This window comes from Mustela lutreola, chromosome 2 (assembly GCF_030435805.1).
Source record: "Mustela lutreola isolate mMusLut2 chromosome 2, mMusLut2.pri, whole genome shotgun sequence".
Taxonomy (NCBI): domain Eukaryota; kingdom Metazoa; phylum Chordata; class Mammalia; order Carnivora; family Mustelidae; genus Mustela; species Mustela lutreola.
The window spans coordinates 65,541,001-65,556,890 of NC_081291.1; the positions used below are offsets into that span (position 1 = coordinate 65,541,001).

Consider the following 15,890-nt stretch of genomic DNA (forward strand, 5'->3'; position numbering starts at 1 on the left):
TCATATTTTAACAAATCCCTCTGGCTTCCATGTTGAGAATACACCAAATCAGGCTGAGAGAAAAGCAGAAGTCCAGGTGGAAAAGATTGTGTGTGGGAGTAGGTGGGAGCAGGCAGGAGCTGGTGGGAGTAGAGAAAGGGTCACAAACTGATTCAGGACATTTCTCTTTTGTTCTTCTCTCCTTTATTTCTTCTTTGTCTTAATGAGCTTCTTGGTGAATTTTTTTTTTCCCCTTGACCAACAACAAGGGCAGCACTAACTTTCTTAAAATCTTCCTGAGGTAAAATTCTTAGTAAGCAGTTCTGCATGAAGGAAACAGATACCAGACAGAAGACAAGAGAAACCCAAACCCTTCATGTTCCATTTCTGCAAGAACAGAGCTTACAAGACTGGTTGGACTGAAGACCTATTTTTATGAAAGGAGGAAGAGAGAAGTATCCATCACCAGGTCTCAGAAATGCTGCAACCCTCAGCAACCAGCTAAAGATAGCCCAGGCAAGGAACTCTGTGCCCAGACTTGGGGGCCTTCAATGCTCTGGGAAGAAAGGATATTTCAGGTTCCTCCAGTGAGCAGCCATCCCAAACGATCAGATCCTTCACCTTGGGGAAACCAGCTTACCCAATCTTCCTTAGGAACTTCTCTCTGAAGATAGCAATGCAGGAAAATTCTCCATAAGTCCCCCTCACCCAAATCCTTCAAATCAGATGTGCTTGATCTGTCCCTCCTGGTAGTCAGGATCCTAGAGTTCTAATCAGGGCTGGGGCTGATGGTGAGGCCAGGGAGTCACCTGGGTCACTGTCATGACTCTGAGAGTGAAGGCCTCCTTAAATTGTACATTGGCTTGCCTCATGGTACTGCCAACGCTGGTTCTCATACCAGGTCTGCACTGACAGGCCATGTGGACCAGGGCAAATCCTTCATCCTCTCTGGGCCTCAGTTTGCTCATCTAAGAAGTTGCAGTGCTGGACTTAAGTCAGTGTTTCTCAATAATGACCTACAAACTCAAACTAATTCTTAATTTTCAGATTCACAAAACCTCTACCAAATGTCCTCACTGATTAAAATCTATAAATTGATTTTTAAGAAGATTTTATTGGAGTGTTTGGGTGGCTCAGTTGGTTGAGCATCTGCCTTTGGTTCTGGTCATGATCTCAGTCAGGGTCCTGGGATCAAGCCCTGTGTCATGCTTCCCACTCAATGGGAAGCCTGCTTCTTCCTCTCCATCTGCCTGATGCTCCTCCTGTTGTTCTCTCTCTTTCTGTCTGTCAAATAAGTGATTTTATTTGTTTTATGGTGGGGAGGGGCAGAGGAAAAGAGGAGAGAGACTCTTAAGCGACTCCATGCTGAGTATGGAGCCCCATGCGGGGCTTGATCCCAGGACCCTGAGATCATGACCTGAGTCAAAACCAAGAGTTAGACTCTTAACCAAAATGTGCCACCTAGGTGCCCCTATAAGTTGATTTTTAAAAAACCTTCCTTATGAGAACTTAGTGTATGATTCTAGAATTAGTAGATGGATTCCGTGTCCTCTATAGGACTCATCCTTCTTAAAGAAATTGCTTAATCTTATCTAGAGCCCTGAGGCGGATCTCCCCAGGAGCTATTCTAACTTTGCTCCCCACCCTGACCCAATGTGACTGGACCAGAGATAGACCCTAGACTTAAGATGAACCAATCCATAGCCTGGACTGGGTCAAGCCAATTATCCCTTTCAGATGGGAATTGTATAGACCCCATAGTCAATAACAGTGTGCAGTCCAGTGACCAAATCAGACAGATTGAGGTTGATAGCCATGTGCAAGCAGAAGCAGGTGCTAACAAAAAGGAGGAGCCAGAGAGAAGCAGTGATGAGTAAGTCCCGTGGCCCATGAAAGATGACAAACTACTTGGCTCTTGAAAGATGTAGAGTACCTTCAGTTCCTGACTTTCCTGTGCTAGTGTCAACATGAGTCATGAACTGCCCCCACATTCTTGAGTTGAGCCCTTATGCAAACCACAGCCAAAGGAATTGTGATTAAAGCAGAAGAAAGGACAAACTCTTCAACAATACACTTGACTGCTATACTTGAAAGAGATTGAGAGACATTCCTGCCTCTGTACTGTAAAGAAAAAAAAATCTCGACGGATTAAATAGAATCACAGAGGAGAACATAGGCAGTAACCTCTATGATATCAGCCACAGCAACTTCTTTCAAGATATGTCTCCAAAGGCAAAGGAAAGAAAAGCAAAAATGAATTTTGGGAATTTCATCAAGATCAAAAGCTTCTGCACAGCAAAGGAAACAGTCAACAAAACAAAGAGGCTTCCCCCAGAATAGGAGAAGATATTTGCAAATGACAGTACATACAAAAGGCTGATATCCAGGATCTATAAAGAACTTCTCAAACTCCTACACACACAAAACAGATAATCATGTCAAAACATGGGCAGAAGACATGAACAGACAATTCTCCAATGAAGACATACAAATGGCTATGAGACACATGAAAAAATGTTCATCATCACTAGCCATCAGGGAGATTCAAACCAAAACCGCATTGAGATACCACTTTACACCAGTTAGAATGGCCAAAATTAACAAGACAGGAAATGTGTGTTGGAGAGGATGTGGAGAAAGGGGAACCCTCTTACACTGTTGGTGGGAATGCAAGTTGGTGTAGCCACTTTGGAGAACAGTGTGGCGATTCCTTAAGAAATTAAAAATAGAGCTTCCCTATGACCCTGCAATTGCACTACTGGATACCCCCAAAGATACAGATGTAGTGAAAAGAAGGGCCATCTGTACCCCAATGTTCATAGCAACAATGGCCACAGTTGCCAAACTCTGGAAAGATGCCCTTCAACGAATGAATGGATAAGGAGGATGTGGTCCATATACACTATGTAGTATTATGCCTCCATCAGAAAGAATGAATCCCAACTTTTGTATCAGCACGGATGGGACTGGAAGAGATTATACTGAGTGAAATAAGACAAGCAGAGACAGTCAATTATCATATGGTTTCACTTATTTGTGGAGCATAGGAAATAACACAGAGGACATGGGGAGATGGAGAGGAGAAAGGAATTGAGGGAAATTGGAGGGGGAGATGAACCATGAGAGACTATGGACTCTGAAAAACAATATGAGGGTTTTGAAGGGGCAAGGGGTGGGAAGTTGGGTGAGCCTGGTGGTGGGTACTATGGAGGGCATGTATTGCATGGAGCACTAGGTGTGGTGCATAAACAATGAATTCTGGTACACTGAATAGAAATTTAAACAATAATAAATTATTTTAAAAAGAGTTCAAAAAAGGGGCACCTGGGTGGCTCAGTGGGTTGAAGCCTCTGCCTTCAGCTCGGGTCATGATCCCAGGGTCCTGGGATCCGAGCCCCGTATCGGGCTCTCTGCTCAGCAGCAAGCCTGCTTCCTCCTCTCTCCATGTCTGCCTCTCTGCCTACTTGTGATCTCTGTCAAATAAATAAATAAAAACTTTTTTTAAAAAAAGAGTTCAAAAAAAAAGTAATGTTTAAAAAGTGAATTTTAAAAATCCATGTTCCCATACAAGACCCATCTTTATGTTGCCTACAAGAGACTCATTTTAGACCTAAAGACACCTGCAGATTGAAAGTAAAGGGACAGAGAAACATTTATCATGCAAATGGAAGTCAAAACAAAGCCATAATAGCCATTCTTATATCAGACGAACTAGATTTTGAACCAAAGACTATAACAAGAAATGAAGAATGATAGTATATCATAATTAAGGGGTCTATCCAACAAGAAGATCTAACAAGTGTAAATATTTATGCCCCCAACATGGGAGCACCCAAATATATAAAAATATTGATAACAAACAGAAAGTTTGTTTGAGTTCATCGATAATAATACAAAAACAGTAGGGGACTTTAATATTCCACTTACATCAAAGGACAGATCATCTAAACAGAAAATCAACAAGGAAACAAAGGCTTTGACACACTGATCCAGACAGACTTAAACAAATATATTCAGAACTTTCTGTCCTAAAGCCGCAGAATACACAATCTTTTCAAGTGCACATGGGAAACTCTCCGGAATACTGGGTCGTAAATCAGGCCTCAACAAATACAAAAAGATTGAGATTATACGTGCATATTTTCTGACCACAACACTATGAAACTTGAAGTCAACCATAAGAAAAAGTCTAGAAAGACCACAAGTACATGGAAATTAAACAATATGCTACTAAACAATGAATGGGTCAACCGGGATCAAAGAAGAAATTAAAAAAAGAATACATGGAAACAAATGAAAATGAAAACCCCACAGTCCAAAACCTTTGGGATGCAGCAAAAGCAGACCTAAGAAGCTGTATTTAGTAATAAAAGCCGGGGCGCCTGGGTGGCTCAGTGGGTTGAAGCCTCCTGCCTTCGGCTCAGGTCATGATCCCAGGGTCCTGGGATGGAGCCCCTCATTGGGCTCTCTGCTGCACGGGGAGCCTGCTTCCCTTCCTCTCTCTCTGCCTACCTCTCTGCCTGCCTGTGATCTCTGTCAAATAAATAAATAAAATCTTTTTTAAAAATAAAAATAAAAATAAAATAAAAGCCTACCTCAAGTAGCAAGAAAAATCTCAAATGAACAACCAGTCTTACACCTGAAGGAGCTAGAAAACGAACAAAGCCTAAAGCCAGCAGAAGGAAGGAAATAATAAAGATTAGTGCAGAAATTTCTGATAGCAAAACTAAATACAATAGAACAGATCAATGAAACCAGGAGCTGCTTCTCTGAAAAAAATAATAAAATTGATAAACCCTTAGCCAGACTTATCAAAAAGAAAACAGAAAGGACCTAAATAAATCAAATCATGAAGGAGAGAAAAAAAAAACAACGAACACAATGGTAATTAATTCAGACGAGAATCATCAATGGATGCTAAGTCAAATGCATGGAGGTTTAGTGAGATGAGGCTATTGGCATAGTTTGAGAGTATCTTTTCACAATATACTTATCAATTACAAAGAGAAAAACTTGAGGAAACCTAGCAGATATCAAATTCACCAAGCAATCAAGATTAATGTCACCAGCGGTCAAACAAGTCAATATCAGGAGTTTCCTGATGTGATGAAACAGGAAGAGGACATCATCACTTCTATATAATGCTCCCAAGAAGGCGTATCTGAGTCTGGTCCTGAGGAAACTACACCAATCTACATTCTGCAGAATGAAAGGTCTGTACTCTTTAATAAGGTTGTAAGGACAGAGAGAGACTAAAGAACTGTTCTAGATGGAAGGAGACAAAAGACATGTGATAAGTGAAAAACATGAACCAAACAGGAAAGAGACATTGTTGAATAATTGGTGAAATCTGAATGATCCTTGGATAGGATGTCAGCATTATACCAATGCTGACTTCTGATGTCCTGGTTTGGAGGGTCATATGTCCTTGCTTTGAGAAGAGGCACGCCGGAGATTCTGGGAGTTTAGGGTATTGTGTTACAAAGATATATATTTATACAACTTTTATATTTTGGATTTGAAATACTACAGGAGCCAACTACATGTATATGACATTTATTTATCATTAGTATACCTAAGATAGATTATGTAATTTTTTCAGTCCCACTATGATATTTTTTCAATTTAGCAAGTATTTCTAATTTTCTAGAATTCTTACTTGCAACTTTTCCCATAACCGTCTTTTCTTGTTTTACAGAATATGCCAATTGCACATGCCACAAGCACATGCCTCCATATCAGCCAGATCAAAATGGAACTCTCCATCTTCGCTTTCAAGCCCATGGATCTCCCTGTCTCAGAGGTCACTGAAAGCAAGTTTCCTCTCTGAGTGGAATGGGGAGCCACTGAAGGTTCTGAACACAGAAGTGACATGATAAAATTTTCTTTTCAAAAGAATCAGCCTATCTCCACTGAGAATAGATGTAGGGAGGCCATGGTAAAAGCAGGATTAAAAATTTTTCTGGTTTGCCCTGGGCTGAGGGGGTTTCCCAAAACTGAACCTGCAATGAGAAAATCAGGAGAGTACCAGCCAAACTGGAAAGAAGTAGTTATTCTAATTAGGATATTATTCCAGAAGGTCCAGATGTGAAATGATTGTCGTATGGCCCAGGTGGGGGTGATTATTACATGTCATATTCTGGACATAAAATGGGTATGTTATATAATATATAATGTATGAGATGTGTCATGAGAGGAAAAGAGAGGATTCTCCTGTTCTTAGGTAGAGTACTAGGAAAGCTGATCTGTTTTCAGCAACAAGAAGGAAGACTTCAGGGGGAGCTATTTGGGAAGGGGGGATGATGAGATGGGGAGCTCAATGTTGGACTTGCTGAGCGTGAGGTATCTATTTGACATCCAAAAGGAGATATTAAATATGCAGTTAAATGGATAAGTCGAGATCAGAGGAGACGGCGCCTGGATGGCTCAGTGGGTTAAAGCCTCTGCCTTCGGCTCAGGTCATGATCCCAGGGTCCTGGGATTGAGCCCCACATTGGGCTCTCTGCTCTGCAGGGAGCCTGCTTTCTCCTCTCTCTCAGCCTGCCTCTCTGCCTACTTGTGATCTCTGTCTGTCAAATAAATAAATAAAATCTTTAAAAAAAAGAGAGAGATCAGAGGAGAAAAGTTAAGGCTGTAGATACTGATATAGATGATTGTCAGAAAGAAGTTCACAAAAAGTGTAGGTAAGAGTTCGAGAACTTAGTCTGGAGACTCCAGTGAATGAGCTGGAGTCTCATTAGACTCCATAGAAAGGTGAATGAGCTATGGAGAGGAGGAACTGCCAGTGAAGTCGGAGGTCAACCAGGAGAATGTGAGTGCTTGAAGCCAAGTGGTTACAGTGTTCAAAGAAGGAGTGATTGCCTGCCTTCAATGTAAGATGGGACCTGAGAATTGAACATTAGATGTATATAAATGGAGATCATTGTTGATCTTGACCAGATTTATTTTGGCAGAATGGTGAGGGCAAAATCTTTGATTAAGACAGAATGGGAGATGAAAACTCAAAAGCGACTAGATTAGACGAGTTTTTCAAGTTCCCCAGCAACAAGGGGAGGAGAGAAAGGCAGTACCTGGAAAGGGAAGCAGAGGATTATTTGTTGTGTTTTAAGGTGTGGAAATGCCTGTTTGCATACTGATGGGAATGATACAGTAGAGGGGTAATGACACAGGATAGAGGGGAGGCAGTGGTGAAGCTGTATCCCTAGGATGGAGGGAAGGAATGGGATCTAAGGGCATAGGGGAAGGAGCTGGGCTGATTTAAGACCAGAGATGATGCCTTCATAATAAGAGGAAGATAGAGGATCAGGTAGTTGGGTAGATCTGATTTGGGAGCTCATGGGAATTCTCTTCTGACTCTTCTAATTCTCAGGGAAATCAAGGTAGTTATCTGCAGATGAGGATGGAAGAGATAAAGATATAAAGTCATTGTCAAGGGGAGGAAGGGAGTAGAATAAGGAAAAGAAGGACAGTTACTGAATAGCATGCTGGGCCCCTTGAGGTTTTTGGTAGTCACGAAGTTAGAGACCAGTCAGCACTTTGAAACTTTCAGTTCCCTGAATTATATCTGTTTCTTGTTTGTTCTTCTTGGTCCTTCATCAGTTTTGGTGTTGATTTTGCAGAGATGTCTGGTGGTTAGTCATTGCCTATTCATGGTTGAAATGAAGGGCTAGGTTAATTCAGGTGGTTGGAGATACACTCTTCAGTTGGAAAGACCCTCCAAGGGCTGCACAGACTAAATGAAAGAAGACCCACAGCTAGACACACGGTCAGGTCTCAGAACTAGGCATCCAAACGCAATCTAAAATCTTCTGGTATGAAACTATATATTGTAACAGCAGTAAATGTCACCTGCAAAGAAAGGAGTATCAGACTGTCATCAGCAACCCTGAAGGCTAGAAGCCAAACACCAACCCTGCAAAATTCTAGAATTCTAGAGCCAGTTCAATGACCAATATAACTTGAAAGTAGCATAAACACACCTTTCGAAGTATTGGGGTGTATCCCAACAAAATAAGGGAATAAACAAAGGAAAAGGGGGGGCAAGAAATAATTAATCCATCTCAGGAGAATGATGAAGGCAAATTATAGGAGAAAGTTTTACTTTTAATTACTGCTGATTGCATACCTTTCTTTAGATTTGAATGTCTAGGTTGTACATTTATCACTCTTTCAACTGTTAAAAAACAAAAGAAATAATAGGCTCAAGGTGGAGTCATTTGCCCCCAGGATACCAAACCAAGACTTAATTGTAGTTTCAACCTCTCCCAGGAGTGGAATTTTAGACCAATCTGTCTGGCATTTCCTGGTCAGCATTAGTAAGGTCATCTGCCTGATAAGACCCCAGCCTTTCCCCCAGGGAAGGTAACATGCCTGAAATAATCCTTTTTTTTATCCTTTCGCTAATAGCCTCCCTATTCTACCCTCCTTCCTATAGAAGCCTTCCATTTCATACAGCTTCTTGGAAGTCCTGTCTGTTTCTTAGGTGGGATGCTGCCCTGTTTGTGGATTGTTGAATGACGCCAATTAGGTCTCAGTGTAACTCAGCTCAATTTTTTTTTTTTTTTTTTTTTTTTTTTGCAGGGGAAAAAAGTGATTTAATACCCACCAATTCCCCCACCCACAAGTAATTACATTCTGGGCTTCCACCTTTTCTTCCGATTCTGAATCCTTCTGTTTTTTTCCTGTTAATGAGAGAAAAGTTAAAGTAGACGTAAGGTCATCAAAAACCTTAAAAAAAAAAAAAAAGACCAAGGACTCAGTATTCATTTGCCTTACAATTTTTACTTCCATGAAACTGTCTATATTTGTGTGTCCTCCAACCCAGACACACATTCACCCCGTTTATAAAGTGAAGGATGTAAATGAGGGTCTATCAGCTGTTATAGTGAACAGATTTTGTGAGGTGCCTTCTGTTTTAATGTTTTTAAGTTTATCACATTTTGTTGACTTCTGACATTCCACTTTCCTAGATTATAGGAGAGGTCTGTGTATGTAGTTTGTTTTATTTTTTTTTTAAGATTTTATTTATTTATCAGAGAGAGAGAGCGAGAGCGAGCACAGGCAGACAGAATGGCAGGCAGAGGCAGAGGGAGAAGCAGGCTCCCTGCTGAGCAAGGAGCCCGATGTGGGACTCGATCCCAGGATCGCTGGGATCATGACCTGAGCCGAAGGCAGCTGCTTAACCAACTGAGCCACCCAGGCGTCCCTGTAGTTTGTTTTAAAAATGTGCCAATGGCAGGGCATCTGGGTGGATCAGTCAGTTAAGCTTCTGCCTCTTGATTTCACCTCAGGTCATGATCTCGGGATCATGGGAATCAAGCCCCGTGTTGGGCTCCAAGTTCATCAGGGAGTCTGCTTGAGATTCTCTCTCTCTCCTTCCCCTCTCCCTCTGCTCCTCCCTTCCCCAACTCTCTCTAAAATAAATAAATAAATATTTTTGAAAAATGTGCCCATCCCTGTACATTAACAAGATTTTTAAAAATAAAGCATTTATTTTATTGGTCTTTTGGGGATATTTGATATATCACCAGTGTATCAAAACTGACCATTAATTACTTCAACAACATTTCCATGACACTGCTGAGGAATCAGCTGTTGAGAAATGTGCAGGTTCCTTTTGTATATCTACACAAGCTTTATTCAGTCAACATTTTCATCATTCACAATGTTTATCTTAGGAGTAGTGGTAATTGGTTTTGTTTTGCCTTGAGTCTTTTTTTTTTTTTTTAAGATTTTATTTATTTATTTGACAGAGAGAGATCACAAGTAGGCAGAGAGGCAGGCAAAGAGAGAGAGGAGGAAGCAGGTTCCATGCCGAGCAGAGAGCCTGATGCGGGGCTTGATCCCAGGACCTTGAGATCATGACCTGAGCCGAAGGCAGAGGCTTAACCCACTGAGCCACCCAGGCGCCCCTGCCTTGAGTCTAAAGCTTTTTTGGCTGGCTTTATGAAATGCATTTCTGGATTTCTGCCCTCTTAGTATGTCATTGGTTATTGTCTTTGATACCCTCATGCAGTTACTCGAACTCCGAGTGACATCAAAGTTTTGTCCTTCAACAGATTTGATACAGTGACTAGATCTGAAGTGGTCTTCCAGGGGCATTTTGGGCTCAGTGAGAAACACAGGCATGGTACCCTCAAGACCTTCGAGTTTACACTCTTTCTTGCCATTTCTGAGGGTAAGTTCCTCTCAGTTCTGAGGTCTGCCCTCTATACCAAGCTCCCAGTCCAATTGACTTTCCTTTCAGGGTAGGTCAGATTGAACTGGCAGAGGATTCTTCCTAGAACCAAGTGAGGTGCCAGACAGTTCTGCCTGGAACCAAGCCCTAAGTGCTTTGGATCTCAGTTCCCGGTTTCTGAGTGGAAAATTCCAACTGTCGCCGTGCTAAAACTGGGTCCAGTTTAAGACCTGGACTGGGGTTCAGCAGGAGGCCTCAGGCGAATAAAATTTGATTGAATAGGTTTCTTCCTATCTGAAGAATGCCTATCTGAGCATGTCATCTTCTGGTACTTGTGCTTCCTTTACGCTCAAGAAGTATAGTCCTGGTAGGGGAGGAGATGGGTGAGGGGGCTGGCATCAGAGTCTGGGATTCGGTCTGTGGGCGATCAAGTGCTGGACCCACAGCAGCCCCATGTGCACTGGCTTGCATGCATAGGCTACTCTGGGTTCCCCAGGCTGAGGAAGTGGCATGGCTGTGGCGGGCCTGTGGGGTCAGCAGAGGGAGGGCCAGAGGGCACAGCTGTCCTGTGCACGGAGCAGGCGTGAGGCAGCTAGGGGCTGGGATGCCCCATGTCTATGGAGAACTCCTACTTTGTGAAAGGAGAAGTACAGAAAGCAGTCAACACCATCCAGGGACTATTCCAGAGATGGACAGAGCTCCTCCAGGACCCCTCCACAGCAACGAGGGAAGAAATCCACTAGATCACTGATGAGCTGAGGAACAACCTCTGGAGCATAGAATGGGATCTAGAGGACCTTGATGAGATCATAGCAGAGTTTAAGCAAATGCTAGAAAATTCAAACTCGATGCAACTGAATGAAGTATAAGATAAACCTTCGTGCCAAGTACTTGGCAGATTGTCAGGGGCATGAAGGATCAGATGTCAGCTTCATCTGTGCAGGCATTAGCTGAACCAACGACTAGACAGGTACGGCCAGTGGACAGTGGTGGCCAGAACTGGACTGCCGGAATACAGAGAAATATACAGACACCTCGACCTCGGGCTCTAGTTGGCCAACTCCCATTCTATGATGGAGCAGTGGGTGATCTGGAACAGAAGGATGAGCAGTAGGAGCTGGTCTCTGGCAGCATTGGGTGCTGAAGCACAAGTCCCAGCCCACCAGAGGGGAACTGGAGGAACAAGCAGTATACAGATTCTTCCCAGCAGATTTTTCAAGTGTGGTGAGGAATGGGAACATAAGGCAGACACGGCTCTGTTACCTCGCTGGAGATTCGGTCCCAAGGAAGATAGGACATGAACTGACTTCGCTTTATCATCCCATGAGTCTCCTGATCCATCAAACAGAACTTCTTGCTCTGCATCTTAAACTTTAATTTAATGACAAAAAGTTTATAAATTGAGCTTCGATTAATAAAAAAATAATCTTCCCTCTCAAAAATAAAACAAAGCAAACAAGAAAACAACAACAAAAGAGCAACAATCCTGGAAGTTGCAGATATCTGGCAAAATGGCAAAAGTTTACTAAAAGTCATGTAGTATTACAAGGGCCATTATGGGCAACATTCCAATTAAACAAGATTGCTCATTTGAGAAATGCTCAAGGGATTCCAAGTTGAATAAACAAAATGGGATACCTGCTGTAATTGGTATGCAGAAACTTCCAAAAGTCCTCAAGATTCCAAAATAGCTTTACTAAGAGACTCATTACAAACGACTAATGAAAAATTAAAGACTCAAGAGGTACCTAAAACACAAGGCAATAGGACTGCTGTGATTCCTACTACTTCCCTGCAGTCTCTTCACCTGCGTGCTCACATTTACCAAATTCTCTGTTTGAACTGCCTTTCCTCCCTAAAGAGACTATTAGACAGTTACCTTTTAATATTGATGATTAATTGATTGATTGATTGTTATTTAGAGAGAGTGAGAGTATGTTGAATGTGCACAGAGAAGAAGGGGCACAGGGAGACAGAGAGAGAAGCTCAGACTCCCCACTGAGCAAGGAGTCCCATGTGGTGCTCAATCTCACAACCCTGAGATCATGACCTGAGCTTAAATCTAGAGTTGGCACTTAACTGACTGAGCCACCCAGGTGCCCCTAGACAGTTACTGTAAGGACCTCTTTAACTGTTCCTGCTCCCCTTCTCCCGGGGGACTTAAAAACAAGTCCTGGAAACCAGCTCCAGATGTGGAGGCCAAGAAAAACAAGGCTGTACCCACCTCGAGTCTAGCCCTGACATAAGTACAGTCATCCTGGCAAAGCAAAAGCTGGCACCTTGCACTGTAAGAGTGGGTTAGCATCAGAATGGCCATCCTGGAGGCCAGGAAGCCATTTTACTGAGCGTCCCTAACCGGCCCACAAGGTGCATGTAATTTGAGATAAGAGAAAGTAGCTAAAACCTGAAAAAAAACCAACTTAATCATATACCACCAGGACAGTTAGGTGGTGGACCAAATGTTAAAGAAAAACAAATAGTTAACTTGCAGAGATCACTATCCTCCCTTGGTTTGCAAATGTCCTGGTGATTTACAACAAAAAGGTCATCTTTTCAGTGGCCCAATTTCCAGAGACAAATGGTTCAGTACCTCGAGGCCTAAGATCGCCCTCCCCACCATAAAACTGAGGGAGGCTGAGGCACTGCTCAGCGGGGAGCTTGCTTCCCTTCCTCTCTCTCTCTCTCTGCCTGCCTCTCTGCCTGCTTGTGAACTCTCTGTCAAATATATAAATAAATAAATCTTAAAAAAAAAAAAAAATTTCTTCTACACCTTAATCTCACTTAACCGCCAGGATGGCGCCAGGGTGGTGCAGGGGTGGCAAAAGGTTAAACAAAGGTAAGCTGTCAAAGTGGGGTGCATGATATGTATGTAGCTATGGAAAAGTGCCTTGAAGATGCTATATAAACCCTTGGCTTTGAGTGCTTGGGGTCCTTGTTGAAACCCGCTGCGCCGGGCAGATACTTGGACCCCAACTAGCTGGAAATAAACCTCGCTGTGTGACTTGCATTATCGAGAGTGTTCTCTGTCTAATTGAGGGGTGGTCGTCTCCGTACCCTAACATTGCCTTTTTAAAATAAAACTACCCACTGACAAACGACACTGAGGTACCCTCAGCCCTCGGTCAAAGACTGAATGAATGATAGGGTCAAAGTTACGGAATTTCCTACACCTACAGAGGAAAACTTGAAAGTTTTTTGAAGACTGTGGAGCCATTATCTGGGCCAGTGACCCTGGGCTGCCAGATCTTTAGCACCTTGTACACTTTTGGCAGGTCCTGAGGAAGCCCAGATGGATGCAGGAAGCAAGATGGCAAAACCCCAAGAGCGATGAACTAGAGATCCTCGACCAGAAAGGACTGGCAGAATAGCAACTGAACATTTTATAAGCCATTCCTAGAGTCTTTCCTGCTCATGCTGATTGGTATATGATACAAACATGCAGACAAAATAAAGATAAATCTGTGGCAGGTTTTCAAGCTCATTTGAAAGGCCTTTCTCTATGGCTTGTTGGGTTCCATACAATAAATGAGTTCACCCAGCCTGCTTCAGCTGCCCTTTTTGTAAACGGATCATCTCCTAAAATCAGTGGTTGAATATAAGATAAGAGGCCGTTGCCTGACTGAATTCGTGACCACAGATGAGCATTTTGAAAGGACCCTGAAAAAGATCACAAACAAAAATCCGCCAAACTAATAGCTTCATGGCTACAAGAGCTTCAAGGGCAGAAACTCAATACCTCTCCCATTGCATCCCACTAGAGGTCCATCATTAGAAAATCAATGGTCCAAAGAGTAATGCCTCAGGTATAAGGCACCTGGACACTGGAAAAGAGATTGTCCTCAAAGTTCCTATGTAAATTCTCAAACTTCCTCATGTCTACCTTCAAAGGAGGGATCCCATAGGAGCCTCACCCGTAGCTGATGAGCTCTAAACTGTTACCAATAGTAAACTATTGCCAATAATTCTCCTGAACAGCCAAGGGGAAACTAAAATAAAAATTAATGGGATACCTTATCAAATTCTAGTTGAACTATGCTTTCTACTTTAAACACCACACTCATAAAACAACAAATCCCTCAGAGTACAAAGGAAGCTTCTGTGATGGGGTCATCTAAAAAAGTTCAGAAAGAATTTATCACAGTCGGTACAAACGGCTCTGGGACCTTTTACTGAAAAACACTTCTTACTATGTGATTCAGCCTATCCCCAGGCAGAAATCTTCTGTCTAAATTAAAAGGGCAGGGGTGCCTGGGTAGCACAGTGGGTTAAAGCCTCTGCCTTCAGCTCAGGTCATGATCCCAGGGTCCTAGGATCAAGCCCCCATCGGGCTCTCTGCTCAACTGGGAGCCTGCTTCCCCCTGTCTCTCTGCCTGCCTCTCTGCCTGCTTGTGATCTCTGTCAAATAAATAAATAAAAATCTTTTTTAAAATAATTAATTAAAAGGGCATATGTTGGGGTGCCTGGGTGGCTCAGTCAGTTAAGCATCCAACTCCTAATTTCGGCTCAGGTCATGATCTCAGGGTTATGGGACTGAGTCCCACACTGGGTTCCTTGCTCAGCAGGCAGTCTGCTGGAGATTCTCTCTTTCCCTCTCCATTTGCCCCTCTGCCCACCACGTGCTCACACATGTTCTCTCTCTCTTTCTCTCTCTCAAATGAATAAATAGATAAATCTTTTAAAAAATGAAAAATGAAAGGGCTAATGGGTTTTTACCTCCAATGGAGACCTCACCTTAGAATTCCTGACCAAGTCGAACCTGATCTTTTATGTTCCTTACAGTCCGTCCTTGACACAGAAGAGGAAGAATTCCCCCCAAAAGTTCCCTAATTTAATTGAGGTGCCTGAAAATCCGTGGCCTAATTTGTTTAAAGATTTTTATTTCAGAATGAGAGAGACAGCACAAGTGGGGGGGTAGAGGGAGAGAGAGAATCTCAAGCAGACTCCATGCTCAGCGTGAGCCAGACACAGGGCTTGATCCCATGATCCTCAGATCACAACCTGAGCTGAAGCCAACAGTGAGACGCTTAACCAACTGTGCCACCCGGCACCCCTGTGGCCTACTTCTAATACTGACATTGGAAGAATAAAAAGTGCAGAACCTATGAAGATTCAGATAGATATAACTAAAACTCCCCCTAAATTACTTCCATGTCTATTCCAACCTAAGGCCACCCAAAGCCTCACATCCAGAGTAAAAGGCCTCATCAATGACAGCCCACGGGCTTGTCATTCCCTGTGCCTGTCCCTGCAACACGCCCGATCTCGCCAGTTCAGAGATCCGATGCACAAGGATGGCTGTGTGTCCAGGACTTCAGATAATTAACAAGACATTTATTCCCCATTTCTTAGTTGTTCTGCACCCAAACACCCTTTTGTCAGAAATTCCACTGTTTCGGGATTTCTTTTCCTTTAGGGCCTGCAGTTCTTGGTTCTGCCACTTCAAGGAACAAAGAGGTAGACCAGATGAAGAGCCGTAGCAGCAAAGCGAAGTTTATTGAGCCATAGTGCAAGGTTGCAAAGAGAGAGGGGACCGGAGAGGGTTGCTGACTTGGCGTTTAGATCTAGTTTTCATGGCCTTGTTGGCGGGCTGTTTTCATTTTGATTAACCCTCCAATCAGATGGTTGTCAATCACCTATCACGTGGGAAAGGGTGGAGGGCTCCTTGTAAAGTCCTTTTAAGGGTGGTTTTCTCTTAGCGCAGAGGACCTCCTTATCCCTGCCTGCCTTTCCTCCA

At 42.9% G+C, this 15,890-nt stretch overlaps 1 pseudogene; it reads left to right on the forward strand.

Annotated features, from left to right (window-relative positions):
• Positions 1-10,583: 10,583 nt before the first annotated feature.
• Positions 10,584-11,533, forward strand: LOC131825808 (syntaxin-6-like; annotated as a pseudogene).
• Positions 11,534-15,890: the final 4,357 nt, after the last annotated feature.